At 53.2% G+C, this 16,367-nt stretch overlaps 1 protein-coding gene across 2 annotated transcripts in view; it reads right to left on the reverse strand.

Annotated features, from left to right (window-relative positions):
• The window catches only part of RUNX3 (RUNX family transcription factor 3), a 61,643-nt gene that overhangs the window by 41,286 nt on the left and 3,990 nt on the right, over positions 1 to 16,367 (reverse strand). The window lies entirely within an intron of this gene.

The following is a 16,367-nucleotide window of genomic DNA, read 5'->3' on the forward strand; positions in this document are numbered from 1 at the left end:
GCTTGCCCGGGGGGTCGGCCGCCGGCCCCCGCGTGCCGGGCGTCTCCCGGCGGCTCTCTGCGCGGAGGCGCTGCGATCCTGCCCTTTTTAGGGGAAAGCTCGCCGGGCCGCGGGGCCGCCGCGCTCACTGCTATTTTTTGCCCCCGTGTAGCAGCGAGGGGGACGCGCGCAGAACGCGGCTGCCCCCGCTCGGCGCGGAGCCCGGGGCAGCGCCACGGGCGGGCCGGGCTTGTCGCGGCCTCCCACCGGGGCCGGCCGGGGCTCGATCCCCGCCGCCCCCCCGGTCCCCTCGGGGGTGGCACGGAGGGGATGCGGGAGGGGGGGGGCACAGCACGCCTGCGCGGCGCGGCGGGCAGCGCTGCAGTGCGGCCGCGCGGCCGCCGGTGGGCGCCGGGGCTCCGCGCGGCGGCTCCGCGACGGGGCGGGCGCGACGGGGCCGCCCGGGCCGCTGCCGCCCCGGACCGGGGCCGTGCCGGGGCTGGGCGGGGGGGACGGCGCTGCCCAGGCCTCGCAGAGCCCCGCCGCGGCTGCCGACCTCGCCCTGCGGTCCCCACCGCTGCGATTTCGGTCTCGGTTCTTCCCCGCTGCACGGGTTCTCCCCGATGGAGAGCGAGGCGCGGCCCCGGGGCCCCCGCGTTCCCCCCCCGCCCGGCTGCTTTCAGACGGAGCACCGGGCTGGGACGGTGTGGGGGGTCCCGGTGGGACAGAGCTGCACGATGCTCGTTTCTAGGTTTACTGGCTTTACATTTCCTGCTTTTCGTGTCTTTTTTTTTTCTTTTTTTTCTTTAAAGTCCTGCTGGGAACTTGCCTTTAAAGTGTCTCTCCCTAAAACCTGACATCCCTGCAGAGCATGGACAGTGACACAGCACCTTAGCCCCCTTCCTCCCAGCCTGTTCCCCACCAGCAGAGGTGACAAGGTCTTCTCCTGCTTATAGATGCCACAAAGTGAGAATATAATCCATTTACTGCAGCCAGGGAGGGCCTGAGCACCTGCCATGGAGCACATCAAACCCATTCACGGGTTTTGGGCGCTTGCACGGAGAAGCTGGTGTCCCCCAGCACGGGCGGGCCTGGGCCTGGCAATGCCCAGCTGGGGGCATGCTGGTGGGCAGGAGCAGCCCGTCCTCGGGCGTTTGTCCAGCTGGTGTGTGGTGATGGGCTGCTCTGCACCAGGACTTTGTAAGCACTGTGGCCACACAGCGCTGGCCTCCCCAGGAGGCTCTTACCTTTCATCAAGCTTTATGCAAATCTGTTTCATCTAGCCCAAATCACTACATCTTTTGGTGAGGAGAGGTGATGCTATTTAGAGAGAGGGCACAAACCTGGATGATTTCCATAGTCCACCCTCCTGCTATTACCTCCGCATTCAGGTATGATGAAGGCACATTCCTGCCTTATGTCAGTGTCCATTTGCAGCCCTGCTGTCCATGAATTGCTCAAATCCGTTTTTATACTGGTAACAACATGCTCAAAAGGGCAACTAGTTGCATCATCTCAGTGTCCTCAAGGTACCGTATAAATGCCTCCCCAAAATACCTGGAGTCAGTCAGCCAGGCTGGGTATTTCCAGGTGTGCAGCGCACCATGTCCCGCCCCTCCCCTGCAGCCACCCCGAAAGCTACTCACACCAGCACCCTCTGACACCCCATGCTGACTTATTTTTTTTTTAACTTCTGAGCAATGGGAGGCAGGCTCACTCCCATAACCTGTTGCATCATTTTTTTGCCCTGCACTTCTCCATTGCATAGGTACAAAGCTGCCCTACCTTGCAGCAACACAAAATGCAACCCAAAACATCGAGCGGTGGTAAATCAGACTTCCCCCAACTTCAGATTGGCTGGTCATCCCAAGACGAGCAAAGCTCAGCAAAGCAACCCAGCATCTGTTCCAGCAAAGAGGTGTTCACGCAAGAGAACTTGTCGCAGAGCTGCAGGGACCCTTGGCACTGGCAAGCTCTGTGCCCTGACAGGAATTATCTTTCGTTTGAATTATCCCTCAGTCTCAAAGAGGGGCTCCTCCTCCAGGTGATGGAGGGTAAAGTTAGGCACTCATGTCCGAGTGAAACACCAGGCTCTCAGCCACCAGCCCCTGCACTTTCCCTTTGCAGCACAGAACCAAACTGGACAGCAACTGCCCTGGAAGCTGCGCTGGAAATGGAGAGAGAGGAACGAAGCACACCCCACTCTGTTCCTCCACAAACCAGGAAATATCGACACGTGGGGAGTATTCCTCCAGCCCCTGCTCACTCCAGGGAAGGTTAATATGGTATAAGACCAAGGATTTGCATGGGCCTCTTTTCAAATACTTTGAAGCTACTGTTCACATTTACAGGGAGGTCAGCAGCTCTTTAAATCATTACTTGCTGGGATTAGTTCCCTTACAGTCTCCTCTGTAGTTTTTAATTCATTTGAGCTGTTATTTAGCAGCAGAGCCACTTGGTTCAACGGCAAGGAAGTAAGTGCAGAGGCTTATAGGAAGCTTTCTATTAAAAATTCATCACAAACTCTGTCTCAGGAGCACAGTGCTCAGTAGGGCCATGCGGGTGTCTGGATCTATTTTGTAGTTAAGGGAAGGGGATCTGAGAGCAGCATGCAGGGAGGGAGCGTGCTATTCATTCATAAATCAAACAACAGATGCTAGGTCCAATGGGGTGCACGATGGTGACAATTTTTAACCCCTGAGTGTCACTGACAAAACAGGCTCTCATGAGGCAATTATGTGAGCCGCAGTCAGAGGCTCCGGCAGGAGGGAAGTTGTGGCACTCAGGGGAAGAAATATGGGGAAACTGGTGTGTGTGTGTGTGTGCAAAAAACAGTGCCTGCCCCAGACATAACTCACTGGGAAGCCTGTACTTGGGCGAGGGACCTACTGTGAGACTGTCCTGCTGGTGACTCCAGCAGCGCTGCACCAGGCACTGCTCTGTGGCCAGTGTGCCCCGGGGCTGGGTGATACCCATAGAGAAGGGAGGAAAACCTACCTCAGCACCCACTCAAAAGGCAAGAGCTGCAATTTGACATCAAAATTTGAGCCAGGACATCCATTAACCCCATGGGAGCCACAGCTGTCCCGCTCCACCTCACTGTCTGCATAAACAGCTCTGTCGCCTGGTGTCCAGGATCCTTGCATGGAGCAGCCAGAGCAGGAGGAAGACTCTAGCAAGAGTGTTGGATCCTGGCATGAAATGCTGTCACCCAGGAAAATCAACATGAGATTCCTACCTGGTTGCCTAGGGCCAGGTTTCTTTCACCATTTGAAGGGCTAAAAAGGCCACAGTTGGAGGAGCGGTTGCATTCTCTCCTTACAACTTTGGGGCTTGCCTGTCCTCCCATTTCTCCCCATTTTACACCAGTGCATTGTATACCAGTCCTTACTTAAATCAGCGTCCCCAGGAAGACTCTCCACATGCATGCACACCCACACACGCATCCTTGACCACTCAGGAACCAGAGCACCGAGCCCCAGGGGCATGCACTGGGGTGAATCACGGGCAATGCCGCTGCTCTTGAGGTATTATCAGCGCTATACACCGCACGCGATGAGAGCCAGGACGCACGGCTCCCCTGGCACCAGACTTTTGTGGGCGTCCTGCGCTCTGTGCAGCATGACGGGATGGGATTTTTCAAAAGCTGCAAAGTGACTTAGGAGCACGAGTGCTATTGACGTGAATCCTGTGGTTCTGAAGTCACGAAAGTGCCATTCTTCATTGTTCAGCACTGCAATTCTCCTCTCCTCACAACGGCAACAATTAAGAGCATATTCAGGGCTTACATCCTCTGTGCTATTGATAGCACAGCCGGGCTTTTTGGAGCATGGGTCCCATCTGCCACTTCCACTCCTTTTTAAAAGATCCTAATGACTGTCAGATCCTTTTAGTTCTTAATTAATTTCAGAGTTCAACTGCAAATAGGAAACAAGGCAGCTTTTGCCCTTACGCATATGAATATTACTGTTCCATTTAATGTGGTTACTGGTGGAATGCTGTTATTCATTCCTGCCTGCAATAAAAGCCACATGTTTTTAAAACTTTGCACTTGAAAAAACTTTTAGGAAAGAAATCAAGTATGTTTTGTATGCATGGCATGAGATAAAAACTAGTCATAAATATTCAAAGAACAGTTAGAGCTTTATGCTTGATTTAAACAAGTGAACAGAGAAGTATGATGGTTGAAGTAAGTGGAGAATGAAAGTCCGATGCTCCTTTAAGAATGCGTTTATGCAGAGCAAAGGAACTATTCATGCAAAGGTTATGGAGCACCTAAGGACATCCCATCTCCTCCACAAAATGCCCAAGGTGGATAACAACTGGAAACAGAGCGCTTTATTCAGAGTTATTAAGGTTCTGTGGAGTTTCTGTCTCTTTGGGGGTTTCTGAGGAGTTTAGAGGGGCGCAATGCCTCGTGCCAGACCCTATGGGGGTGAGGACGCATCTTTCACGGAGACACCCCCGCAGTGCCCACTCTCACATGGGCAGGCAGATGGCCGAAGTCCTGTCGAGTCTTTCATGGGGCACCTGGGATGCGGTGCGGATCTTTCTCAGAGCCCAGGCAGCCCAAACCAGGAGAGAAGGGAGCAGCCTCCAGCCTCCAGGCCCCAGGCACTGCCCAGGCCACAGCCGTGCACAGGGCCCCAGGTGCCACCAGAGCCTGGGCTGGTGCCAGACCCTTCAAAACCCAAAATGCGACATGGGGAGAAATAAAAAAAAATTCCAAAGGAAAGAAAAAGGGGAAATGTCTGGATGGTGGAAAGAGGAACCGAAAGGCACATGACGACAAGAAAAGTACAACGGGGTCGATGTAAAAAAACACGGTATGATTTCTAAGTTCGAGGAGAGGCGCTCCGAGGAGCTGCTGTCACGGAAGGGCTCCCGGGCCAAGGGCTGGGGCGCTGGCAGCCCTGCACCCGCACAGCTTCAGCATGCAGGGAAACCCTGCTGCACGTGCCAGGCAAAGCAGCTCTCCCACAGCATGAACAGACTGGAAGGCACTTTCTTGTCTCAGAAAGTAGCCATGCTTTGGCAAAACTGCCCCATCACTTATCTCCATGTGGTGACTCAATGTGTAATGACGTTTCCCAAAGAACATTTTTCAGTGAGGCTCCCATGAGTCTGGCCCCAAACGTTGCTGTGATGCTGGGTATCAAATGGGTGCACAGCGCTCCTCTGGCGTGCTGAGATTTGCACACGGAGCCCCTGGGAAGGGTCATTCGTCTGCACACCAAAGCAGCAGCCGGGCTGTGTGCCTGCGTCCCGGCTGGGTGAAGTGTTCGCACTGCCCTGAGCACTGCTGCGCTGCACTCCAGCTGCTGGAGCCGCGCATTTGGGGAAGTCAAACATGAACAGAGAGAAAGTGAATGCTGGGAAGTGCTCATGTTCTCCCACTCTCACCTAATATCGCTGCGAAAGGCACCAGGCTCGTAGCAAACTGTGGCCGTAGATTTAGATATTGCTGCAATGGCTGCAACTACGCCTTGGAGGCAGGGACAGAAATGGGTGCTCATCTGCCCAGTGAGGGCAGGAGGGGACTGACAGCATCTTGCAGCTGGCACTGGCACCAGCTGGAGCTCCGGTTTCTTTTCAGGTCTAATAAAGCCTCTTAGTGCCACATCTCAACAAAACCAGCTTTATAGGCAAGTGCAAACACACCACAACCATTTAACTTCCCTGCAGAAGATCAGCATTGCAATGGGAACCCACCCTGCTCGCCCCAGGGGCACCCCATTGACTCAGGAGCCCCTTAACCAGGCAGCTGACAGACTGGCTTTCTAAGGCCGACAGACCGGCCTTGTGCATCACCAGTAGCTTACTCCAAAGAGCATGGTGGGGTCTTGCCATCTCATGCTGGCTGACCACAGGGCAGCAGAGATGCCCTTCAGCAGCTTTGCTAAATTTCCGAAGCCCTTCCTGGAACATCCTCGTGCTGAAGACGGAGAGTCCCCCCCAAACCTCAGCCTGTGATGCCTCACTGGGAGAGCCACCTCCGCGCCATGGTGAGACCTCCTGCTCTCCTGCCTCAGGCCATCTTATTTCTCCATTCTTCTTTCCAGCGGCAAATTACCCCACTTCTTCTGTCTGGGTTGGGCAGAGACCTGGTAGATGCACAGCTGGAAGCTGGGAAGGGAGGCACATCACAGGAGATGCTTTATAAATATGTGGTCTGCCAGCTAGCCTAATTCACCAGCTTTCATCCACGTGAGGGATTTCCCCACTTGTCTGCAGGCAGATGAGTTTGCAGAGCAGGGTGGTATTTGTTCTCCAGCAAGACAACCGTCTAGCAAAGCTCCCAAAACTGGTATTTAAAGGGAGGGACAAGAAGGGGAGGGACACGAAGCATGGGACAGATTGTGGCAATGGAGCCCAAAGAAGCTGCAGTGTGTGCACTGAGCAGCATCATATATAGCTGGGGGAACATGGACAGGAGGGCGGCAATACACTTCTCCAGCCCATTGCAATGCTGCTTGGGTGAAGCATGAGCAAACAGCCAGCAGTGGCTGCCAGCCGAGCCCTGTGGGCAGCTCCCAGGTCTCTGCATTCAGTCATTGCCCCAGGTCCACCCCACATGGGCTGTGACTCAAGCAGCTTGCCCAGAACCCCGGAATTTCTGGGGACCAGTTTGTGCTGGCAAGGTCTCCTCCCACGGGCTGTGGGTGCTGAAGCCACGGGGCCCATCCCACCCCAAAACTCACACCGGAGAGTAAAGCTGCCTCGGGGGACACGTCAGAGCATGCGAGGAGATGCCGTGTGTACCCCTGTCAATGGGACTCAACAGCCATTCCCTGAGGATTACACCAGTTACAAATTAAGCCATGAAATCGCTGGCAAACACAGCTATAACTCTACCTTATAGCTCAAGGCAGGTGATACAAATGAGATTCAGGCTGGCTTGCATTCCTTTTGCAATGCCAGGGCTGTAATTGCATCCTGGACATTTCTGTCAATGCAACTGATTGGCTTTTTTTTTTTTTTCCCCACAGAGAACAAGGTCCCAGGCTAGGACCAGCTTTTCCTTTACAAGCTGTGTATCATTCCCATGGGATTGATCCCTGATTTATGCCTTATCTGCCAAACTCCATGGCAATCAGCCAAAGAAACAGTGAAGGTTCTCCACCAGCGACACAGAGCAACCTCAAACTGCTGTCAGTGACCAACCTATGGTAAAGTAATTCTGAGAAAACTGGCCTCTGGTTCCAGTTGCAAATTGTCCTTTGGGCCCACACCATTTTTTTCCAGGCTGGTTTGCTTTTTGCAATTATTCATTAGTTTCACTTCTATGAATAACTCTCGGCGATGCACTATCACCACGATGTCACAGCAGAGCTGCGGTCAGGCAGCTTTGACTAGATGGAGTCTGGGTTAGTGCTGCTTCTGCTCCTTCCTCGGATTATTTTTTCCGGTGCAAACGTTCTATTCTCATATTTGCCATTCTGTAAAGACTCTCATTGGCAACCAGCATCCCCAGACGGTAAGTCTCATAGTGGTAGAGTAGCTACAGAAAACCCCAAAGAGGGCTCAGACTGTGAATTCACCTTGCACTTTGGCATCCATGTAGGCACAGAACAAATCCCCTGGACTTGAAGGAATTAGTCACAGGCTAAAAACTACACGGAAGGTACTTTTCTGGTTTCTGGATATGAACTCTGACAAATCAAATGCAATGTTATTTAGAGAACGTTGTTAAGTCCCTGTTTGCTGCTCATCCATCTCCAGCATGCTGGGAAGGGAACCACGCCTGCCTGCTCCCTCCATCCCCCCAGTCCTGCAAGCCTCGTGCTGCATGAGCTCACTTTTGCAGAAGTTTCTTATAAAAGTTTGTATGCAACCAGGAGGTGCCTGTCTGCCGGGGTCAGCTGTCTGACACCACCAGCAGGCTCCCGCCCCAGCCGAGGCCACGGGCTGGGAAGTGAAGCAGTTCAGCAGCAGGTTAGGGCTGGAGCCGAGAGAAATGGAGAACTTGTCCAGACAACATGGTAGTGGCTTTCAGTCTAGCATGAGCAGCCAGCTCTGCGGGAAGAGGGGGGATCTTATCTGTGAAACACAACCTCAGCTGTTTCTTCGGGTCTGAGCCGTTCTACGTCTGGCTGAAGGGACTGCCTGAACCTCCAAAACTGGAAGAGATCATGTGGTTTTGGAGAATATTTTTACATTTTCTCCTAAAACTGAACAGAGGGCCATCACTGGCAGGAAGCGTGGGCTCTGGGAGAAGGCATTGGCGGGGGAAGCAAGATGTCTGGGTTCAATTCACAGCTCCACCGCAGCCTTCCCCAAGGACTCTGGACAAGTTGCTCATGGGCTCCAGCAAGTGCTTCGGCTCCCCCATCTGCAGAGCAGCGATAACGGTGCTTCTCCCAGCCCTGGCAGCCCCCAGCACCACAACCCGCCCCTGTGCCACATGCGCATCCCACGTCTGGCATCGAGGAGCCCCCAGTTTCCATCAGGCCCCGGCCACAGTGTTCCTTCAAGGAAAATACTGTGAGCCCTGGCAGTCACACATTCTTGACATTTCAATCCACCGTGCCGATAAAACATGCACACGTATGAGCCAGTCCTGCCAACAGCGAGCACTCTCGACCTCCATTTATGTCTGCAGGAATGGATTTTCACAGGATGGGTTTTTTTGATCTCTCAGCAGCCAGGATCCTCTCTCCTGCCGAAATGCAGCCACGCAGTGAAACCGCAGCAGCCATGTGATGGCTGGGGATGGGCGGTGGGAGGTCTCCATTCAGAGGCTGGGGAGACAAACTGTGAATCCCCCATCTCGGGAGCATACCCCAACGCACCTGCTCCACGCAGGTGACAAGGGTATTTCACCTCCCCTGGCACAGGGTGAGACAGGGACACCAACGGCCCGAGCTGTGATTTCTGCAGGGTGTCAGTTTAAATAGCGCTTGCTGACTGTCAGGATAGAAAGAGGTTTGAAATGAACAAAAAATAGCTGCCTCAAGGGCTTGGCTAGTATCCCTCCTACACCAAAGAGTGTGTCAATACAGGAGAAATCCCAGCACTGCCTTTCCCATCCAATCCCTCCTGTGAAGGAGCAGCCAGGATGGAGGGGCTTGGGGGCCAGCGTCGTAGGCCACCTGCTTGTCCCACCACAGGCCCAAAGCTTCAGTGTTGCAGGTCCCAATCCATCCCACCACCACAGGGCAGGGCCAGAGCAGCTCCTTGTCCCCGGGAGCTGTGCAGGCAAAAGCTCTTGCAGGACAGGGAGTGAGCAGGGACATTGCTGGACGCCCAGTGCTCTACAAGATTGCTGCATGAGAGATGTTTGTGGTCTCCCCATAAAAACCTAATCCCCTTCTAATAATTTGAACAGCATTTTTGCATGTTAATATCATTCTGTAATGTTGTCTCAGAATAAATTAAGAACAACTCTGGCAACACAGCAGGAATGAGCCTTTGAAATGATAGCAGAAAAATGTATGTCAGTGGGTTTCAGCTACCACAGCCTGGTCTTAGAAAAGTTAACAGAATTGGGGGCTGACCAGGCACTACTTCATTCATATCTATTACCCCACTGACCTTCATCACCCAAGGGAGGAAGGCAATGGGGTGAGTTGCAGGATGGAAGGACTCAGGACTGAACTGCACAGGTCTGGTTCCCAGCGACACGTTAACTCTGTTGCACACTGATGTCTCCCAAACACCTTCTCCATCTCTTGTATGTCATGAAACACCTCCACAATCCTGACACCAAACTCAGCAGACCTAAAGTGCCCAAAACTACATGAGAAAGCAAGTGACAACGGATTTCAGCTGCCCTAGCACTTGGAAGAGTGGTTTAAGCCCCTGCTTGTGATCCCAGGGGCCACTGCACTCAGCTATGTGAGGGGAGAGCCAGGAAAGCAAAGCTAACAAGGAGCAGAACCATGACATTTTGGAAAAAACACAAGGGAAGTGAAGCTCTGTGCCCAGCTCAAGGTGCAAAAGCAAACGCACAGCATTAATGTGGAGTAAATTAGGAGCTGACATGCTTTGCCACTTAGAGGCCCCTATTAGCTGTGGAGGTAGGGATAGTTTAAAGCACGTGCGCAGGATTTTTAATGACAGTGTAACTCCAAAGGTTGGAGGGATAAGAGGCTTTGATGTGGGGACACAGACACCTCCAGGGCAGGCAGAGGGGGACGGTGCCAGATGAATCCTCACAGCCGGCGCCTCGCCAGGGACCCAGCCCAGCGGCACCAGGGCTGAGGAGCTGGTGGGCGCCCTGCCACTGGGTGCAGAGATGAGGAACCAGGGCTGGGGCTGCTGCTCCCTAGCCTGGCAGTTGTGCTGAGTTTATGGAAAAAATGGTGGGCTTGCCAAAGCGGTGAGATTTTCCAAACTGACCCAGGACTAATAAAAGGAGGTGTTTAATTACAATGTTCAATGTAATTGGGCACAAAAATGGCCAGTAAAATGCAGCCATGGTACAAAGGAGCTGCAGAACAAGGCTTAATCTTGGAACAGAACATCTGATTTATTCTTTACATTCTCTGGGCAGCATTTTCTCTCTCTCTCCTAATGAGGGAAAATGGCACAGCCTTTCTCAAATCCCCACTAAGTAGTTTATTCCTGACTTCAAGTCACTGAAACCATGGCATTGTGCTCTGTCCTGAAATTATCTCCATGCATATGCTTTGAGTTTAAAGGGAACAGCAAAGCCCGTGTCTGCTGTTTAATGTCTGCCAGGCTGCAAAGAAACAGCCTCTGCAGCTTTTCTGTGCACCTCAGTGCATCTCCTCGTGCCCAGCCCAAGCTGCTGCTCCAGACCAAGCTCAAGCATTTATTTGCAATTCTCATGCACTTGCCTTTGCTGAACAAGAGACATCCCCACTGCACCAATAAATGATCTCCCGTATCTCCCTGCAGCAGCAGAAGGCAGAAATCGGTGACTGGGTGAGACAGGCTGATCCCGCAGACATCAAGGCATGTGCAAATAATTTCACTCAAATGGTCCCATTAACTCCAGCAGAGCCATGGGTTCACAAGTGGGCAGATGGCACTGGCACACACAACGTGTCTGAACAGGAATGGAAGTAGGCAACTCTGGCAGTAGTTTTTAATATTTGTAATGAGTGTGGCTTCCTCCCCTGCTTCTTGGCTCCTTATCAGGAAAGAAATCAAGCTACTGCTGGGGACATTCGTGTAGCAATCATGCTACCAGCAGCAGGCTGGATGGGAGGTGTGCATAGGCACATTCTCCTTAGGAAACGTGCCTCTCCCAGCAATAACCACGTGCTCGCTGCAGAGATCAGAAAGCAAATGCTTCGGTTGCTTGCTGAAGTTTTTATCCCCAGAACTCCCCTTCATTACAAAGTTATCATTGGTGCATGAACCTCTGCAGTTGCAAACCACAAACCAAGCACCATTTAACCAACGCCCATTCAGCAGACTAACACTCATGCTGTTGACTCCGTGCGGAGAGACCAGGGCCGCTCCCAGAGCCCGCCGGGAAGCCTCCAGCAGAGCCCAGCCACGACTTGGTGTATCCGTACGGGACCGACCCGCCCGCGCGGCCCCCATGGGCACCAGCACACTCCCCACAACCCTGCGGCAAGTCTGCAACACCCTGAGCCTGTCTGCCTGTCCCCGTGCCAGACCGAGCCCTGGCCAGGGACCAGGAGGCACAGAGGGTGCGAGAAGCCAGAGCAGACTTTCGTCCAGGGCTGTGCTGCTAACATCATTCCTACCATTTTGTTTTGATTTTTTAGAAGTTATTTTAACAAAAACCATGCTGAGTTGTGAAATCGCATCCCAATATAGCAGACAAACACAGTGACTGACAAAAAGCAGCCCCAGACCCCCCAGTCCCACCATTAGGGGCAGAACCGGCCCCGCTCTCGCAGTTTGGCTGTCTCCTGGGCAGCCCCCGGCATGCAGTGTCCCCCAGCTCCGGGCCGTATGGCCACTGGCAGCGACGAGCCCCAGCCCCAGCATGGCGCGAGGCACGGGTGGAGGCCTGAGCGGGCGCAGTGGGTGCCAGGCTGAGGCCAGCGGTCATGAGCGCGTACCCCACGGCCACGTCCCGCTGCCCCGCTACAAAGCTGTCGGCACCTCGGGGACACAAATCCCTCCTGGGCTGCTTCTCCCTGGGGCAATAACGCAGTGCCAGGAGGTCCCTTCCCAGCCTTCACCTCCCCAAATGGAAGCACAGACCCTGGACCCTCTTTTTCCAGCATTTCATGTCCCTCTTGATCTGGATATGGCTGTCCCAGAGGCAAAGGTCAGGCCTTCTACAGGGCCCTCCTGCATAACAGAGACTGTTGAAAAAAGCACGTTTTCAGTGTCTCCCTTCCCAACTCAAGCCTTCTTTTTCTTTGAAAAAACAACAACACAACAACAACAACAAAAACTCAACTCTGCCTTCTCCTATTTTGGTTGTTTTTATATTTTATTTTACAATAGCTTGAGTAATACGTTCCTCATGTTCCAAAGGCACTTGCTTCTTCCAGTGGGAATGGAAAAACATTGTTTCTTTTTATTTTCCCTTTTCTTTTTCTTTTTAATATGTTTATGTTATGGAAAATACCCCCAGATTGCAGACGCATTGACTGTCCCACTTTCTTGAAAAAAAAAAAAAAAGAAAAGAAAAGAAAAGAAAAGAAAAGAAAAGAAAAGAAAAGAAAAGAAAAGAAAAGAAAAGAAAAGAAAAGAAAAGAAAAGAAAAGAAAAGAAAAGAAAAGAAAAGAAAAGAAAAGAAAAGAAAAGAAAAGAAAAGAAAAGAAAAGAAAAGAAAAGAAAAGAAAAGAAAAGAAAAGAAAAGAAAAGAAAAGAAAAGAAAAGAAAAGAAAAGAATTTTTAGAAAGGGAAGAGCCAAGCAGGAGGATGCTGTGCTCGAAGGCTGTGCCTAGCACCCCAGGGACCCTCTCGTGGGTCTCAGTCCTGCTGCAGGCCATGGTCACAGCCAGCTTTGGTGTCGATTTAGACTGTCAGTGCACTGCAGCATCACCAGGGTCTGCAGAGCACCCGGTGCACTGGTGCTGCATCCTGCCCACTGCTCTCACACAGGTAAATCAGAGCGATTAACAAGCTGGGTCTGGGCGATCACAGGAGCCAGGGATGGGGTAGGCATGGTCAGGATGAATATGGAGGCTGCAGGTCAGAGGACAGTTTGCATTTGCAGCCCAAAAGCCTGTGTCTGTGATGCTTCCCTGTGCTGCAGCAAACATATATATGTATATATGTTTCCCTGCGTGTAATTTGGGGGGGGGGGGGGGAGGGGAGTTACCACATTTACAGCTGGGTTTTGCTCCTTTTTCCTTCCCACCATACACCACTACACCAGGATGCTGCTGTCAGGGCAAGGATAGTGTTCTTTTGGGACAAGAATTAAAGCTAAAGCTCTTAGAGCCAACAAGGTCTTCCTTGAAAGTGCATTTGCTCTAGTATGCAGCACGATTTCCATGGGAAGGCATTGCACAGCAGCACTCGCCCTGCTCTATTTGCTCTCAGTACTGGTCGTTGCTTTCTGCACAGGACAGGAAATGTGTGAAACTGGGGTGAGCTCTAAAAAGAGAAAAGCACACCAAGAAACCCTGAGTGAACTGGTGGCCAGGCTTCAAAGGGATTTCTGTGCACAGGCTGCTGGGACTCCAGGATGAAAGGGTCTGGAGTGCTGATTCAGCCCAAGCCGCTGCGCCTGCTCCATTCCCAGCACGTCAGGGATAAAGCACCAAGGCCAAAGAAAATGAAAGCGCCCCTCTGAGAAGCGTCGTGTGCCAGGACGGCCAGGGCACTGCAGCGGGCAGGTCGGGTGCTTCAGGAAACCATGAGGGCACAGCTCAGCCTTCTGGACCCTGGTCTGCTTGCATGGCAGCTCAGTGCCGGAGAGTCCATTTTCAGCAGGTTGCAGCTAACGACCCACCAATGACATTTCTTCCCACCCTGGACGTACCCATGAGAAAAAATGGGGTGCGAATGCCCCACATAACAGGAGGACAAGGAAACGTGAATCCTTGGGGCTGAGCCCCACACCCTCCTTGCCACCACCCCGACGCTGCTGGGGGACGTCCTGTCAGGCAGGCGCTGAGGACGTACTGGCAGGTTTTTGAATGTTCTCCCTTCTGTTGATCAGCCTTGTTTGGGGAATATTTATGGTGTGGTCCGTGGCTCAGGCTCGTTGCTTCAGAAGGGAAGTCACATTCTTGCTCCTAATGCCAACCATGTGTGGATCTGAGCCTGCAAGCACACAGCTCATTCTGTTTCCCAAACTGTACACGGCCAAAACAGTGGACCACAAACACTGACGACATATCAGAGCAGATCAAGTCTAAGAAATCATCATGAATTAAAGTGCTTAGCAAAGGGAAGCGCCACTGTCTCTCTACCCCTATTAGATCATAACAAGGTGATGAGAGACAATGGATTTATATTCACTGTCGTCCCCCCCAAAACACACACACACAAATATATTTAAAAAAAAAAAAAAAGACATGCCACGAGTCAGCAGGGTGCCCTTGGAAAAGGCAAAGCCACTGACAGTCAATCAGGAGCCGTCAAACTCCACGCGCACAAGCCATCCCAACGAAGGAAGGACGAATGGAGACAAAGCAGACCTTGCGGCCACGAGCCGCAGCACACCAGGCCCCTGGCACGTGTGTGAGCGTGTGCGTGCAGGGGCCGGGGCAGCGCAGTGCAGCACTCAGGCTCCCCCAGCCTGCACCCACAGGGAGCTGGGAGCCCTGAGCCAGGCTTTGTGCAGGCGTAGGTAGGCGCTGGGTGAGAGCAGGCTCCAGCTGAGTTGTGATCACTGGAGAGCTCACAGGTGTGCAGTGCTCGTGGGTGTGCAAGCATCCCTGCCTAGATGGCCAGCATTGCTCTGACACTTCCCCAGTGCACCCTACGTCACCAGCTCTGTCCAAAATCATCACCAGCTTTCCTCAGCACCCTAAGCTAAAGCATAGTGCTAAGACCCACCAATTTCACCCATTATAAATTAGCCTAACACCAAAACACGTGCCTGTGGGCTGGCCTGCATAGCGTCCCTCCCCCCCCAGCATCCAGGTTTTTTGCCTTGCTTCTCCCACTTGCGGACACGGCAGCGCTCGGCGCCCAGCCACAGGCAGGCACGGCCCCTGTGCTCCTGCCTCCCACCCCAGTGCCTGGTTGCTGCAGACCTCCAGTGCGACACACTGCCATCGTGCTGGGGAGAGCTGCATTTGCTCTCGTGTTTGAAACAAGAAAAAATCTCCTTGAGTGCTACAGGATGAGACAAAGCACCTGCATTTAGGCAAACTCAGCTGCAAAGCTCAGTGCTGCCGCTACCCGTGCGTGGGGATGTGTGGTGCCTGCTCATGCCAGCCTCGGCCAGAGGCATTGCCCACAGCGTGGTGAGGCAGGACAAGGGAAAACTGCTGGAAACATTGTCAGGGTTACAGTTTTCTGTGGTTAGGAAGAAACACAGAAAGCCATTAAAAGGCAGTTTGCTGAGTGGAAATCCTGAGGTGGTGCGTTATGGGAAGGTTGGAAAAAGAAACCTCTGCCTGGGGAGAGCCGGGGACATCGCCTCTCCCAAGCACATGAGGCGAGCCGGTCATTTTATAAAAACGTGTGTGGTCCATGACAAAAAGACGAGAAGAAAAGTGGTTCTGGAAGGAGCAGCGGACCTGCTGTGCTTGGCGAGAGCTGGAGAGGGAGGAAGGGAGAGGATGGTAAGGGGCCGTACGGGGCCTGGGGGCACAGGGAAAGGCACCCCGAGGGCATGGCCGCTGCAGCTGGGCACCAGGGCGCTTCTCCTGCCCCAGGACGCACCAGCGCCGGCACGGCTGCAGCCCACATTGCAGCAGCTGCAGCCAGTCATGGTGAAACCTCTGACTAACCTGCACTCGTGGGCTCCCTGGGGCCGCTGGAAACGTGCAGGCGGCATCGACCTGCCGGAGAAGAAATAATAGCCTCTGACTGCACGGGGGCTGTCATCCTCACCCAGTTTCAGAAGCCAAAGGCGACCAGCAGCACCTCCGACACTGAGGCCCCCACGGACGCAGGGTTTCCTCCCCCCCCCCAGCAGCAGGAGAGCAGGCAGAGCGCCTGCTGGCCACACCTGGGGACAGAAGTTAACTTGTCCATGTGAGCCGCTGCACGTGGGGGATGGGGCGGGTGCCCCGTGGGAATGTGGCTCATTTCTTCCCCTTTGGGGTGGGTGATTTTCTCAGTGGGATTTCAGAAATCCAGTTAAGCCACCAGCAAGGCAAGGAGAGGGCAGCTGCCCACAAGGACACCAACATGATGGAGAAAGACGCAAAAACAATATAGTGCAGTTTTGTTGTTTTCACTGGGGAGCACAGACGGACAGTGCTGGTTCAGGAGGGGTTCCCTCGTGCTCTTAGATTTACAAAGGCAAAGGGAAAACACAAAGCATCGGCACTCCGAGCCGTGGAGACGAGACGACGCTCACC

This window comes from Anser cygnoides, chromosome 24, assembly GCF_040182565.1.
Source record: "Anser cygnoides isolate HZ-2024a breed goose chromosome 24, Taihu_goose_T2T_genome, whole genome shotgun sequence".
NCBI lineage: Eukaryota > Metazoa > Chordata > Aves > Anseriformes > Anatidae > Anser > Anser cygnoides.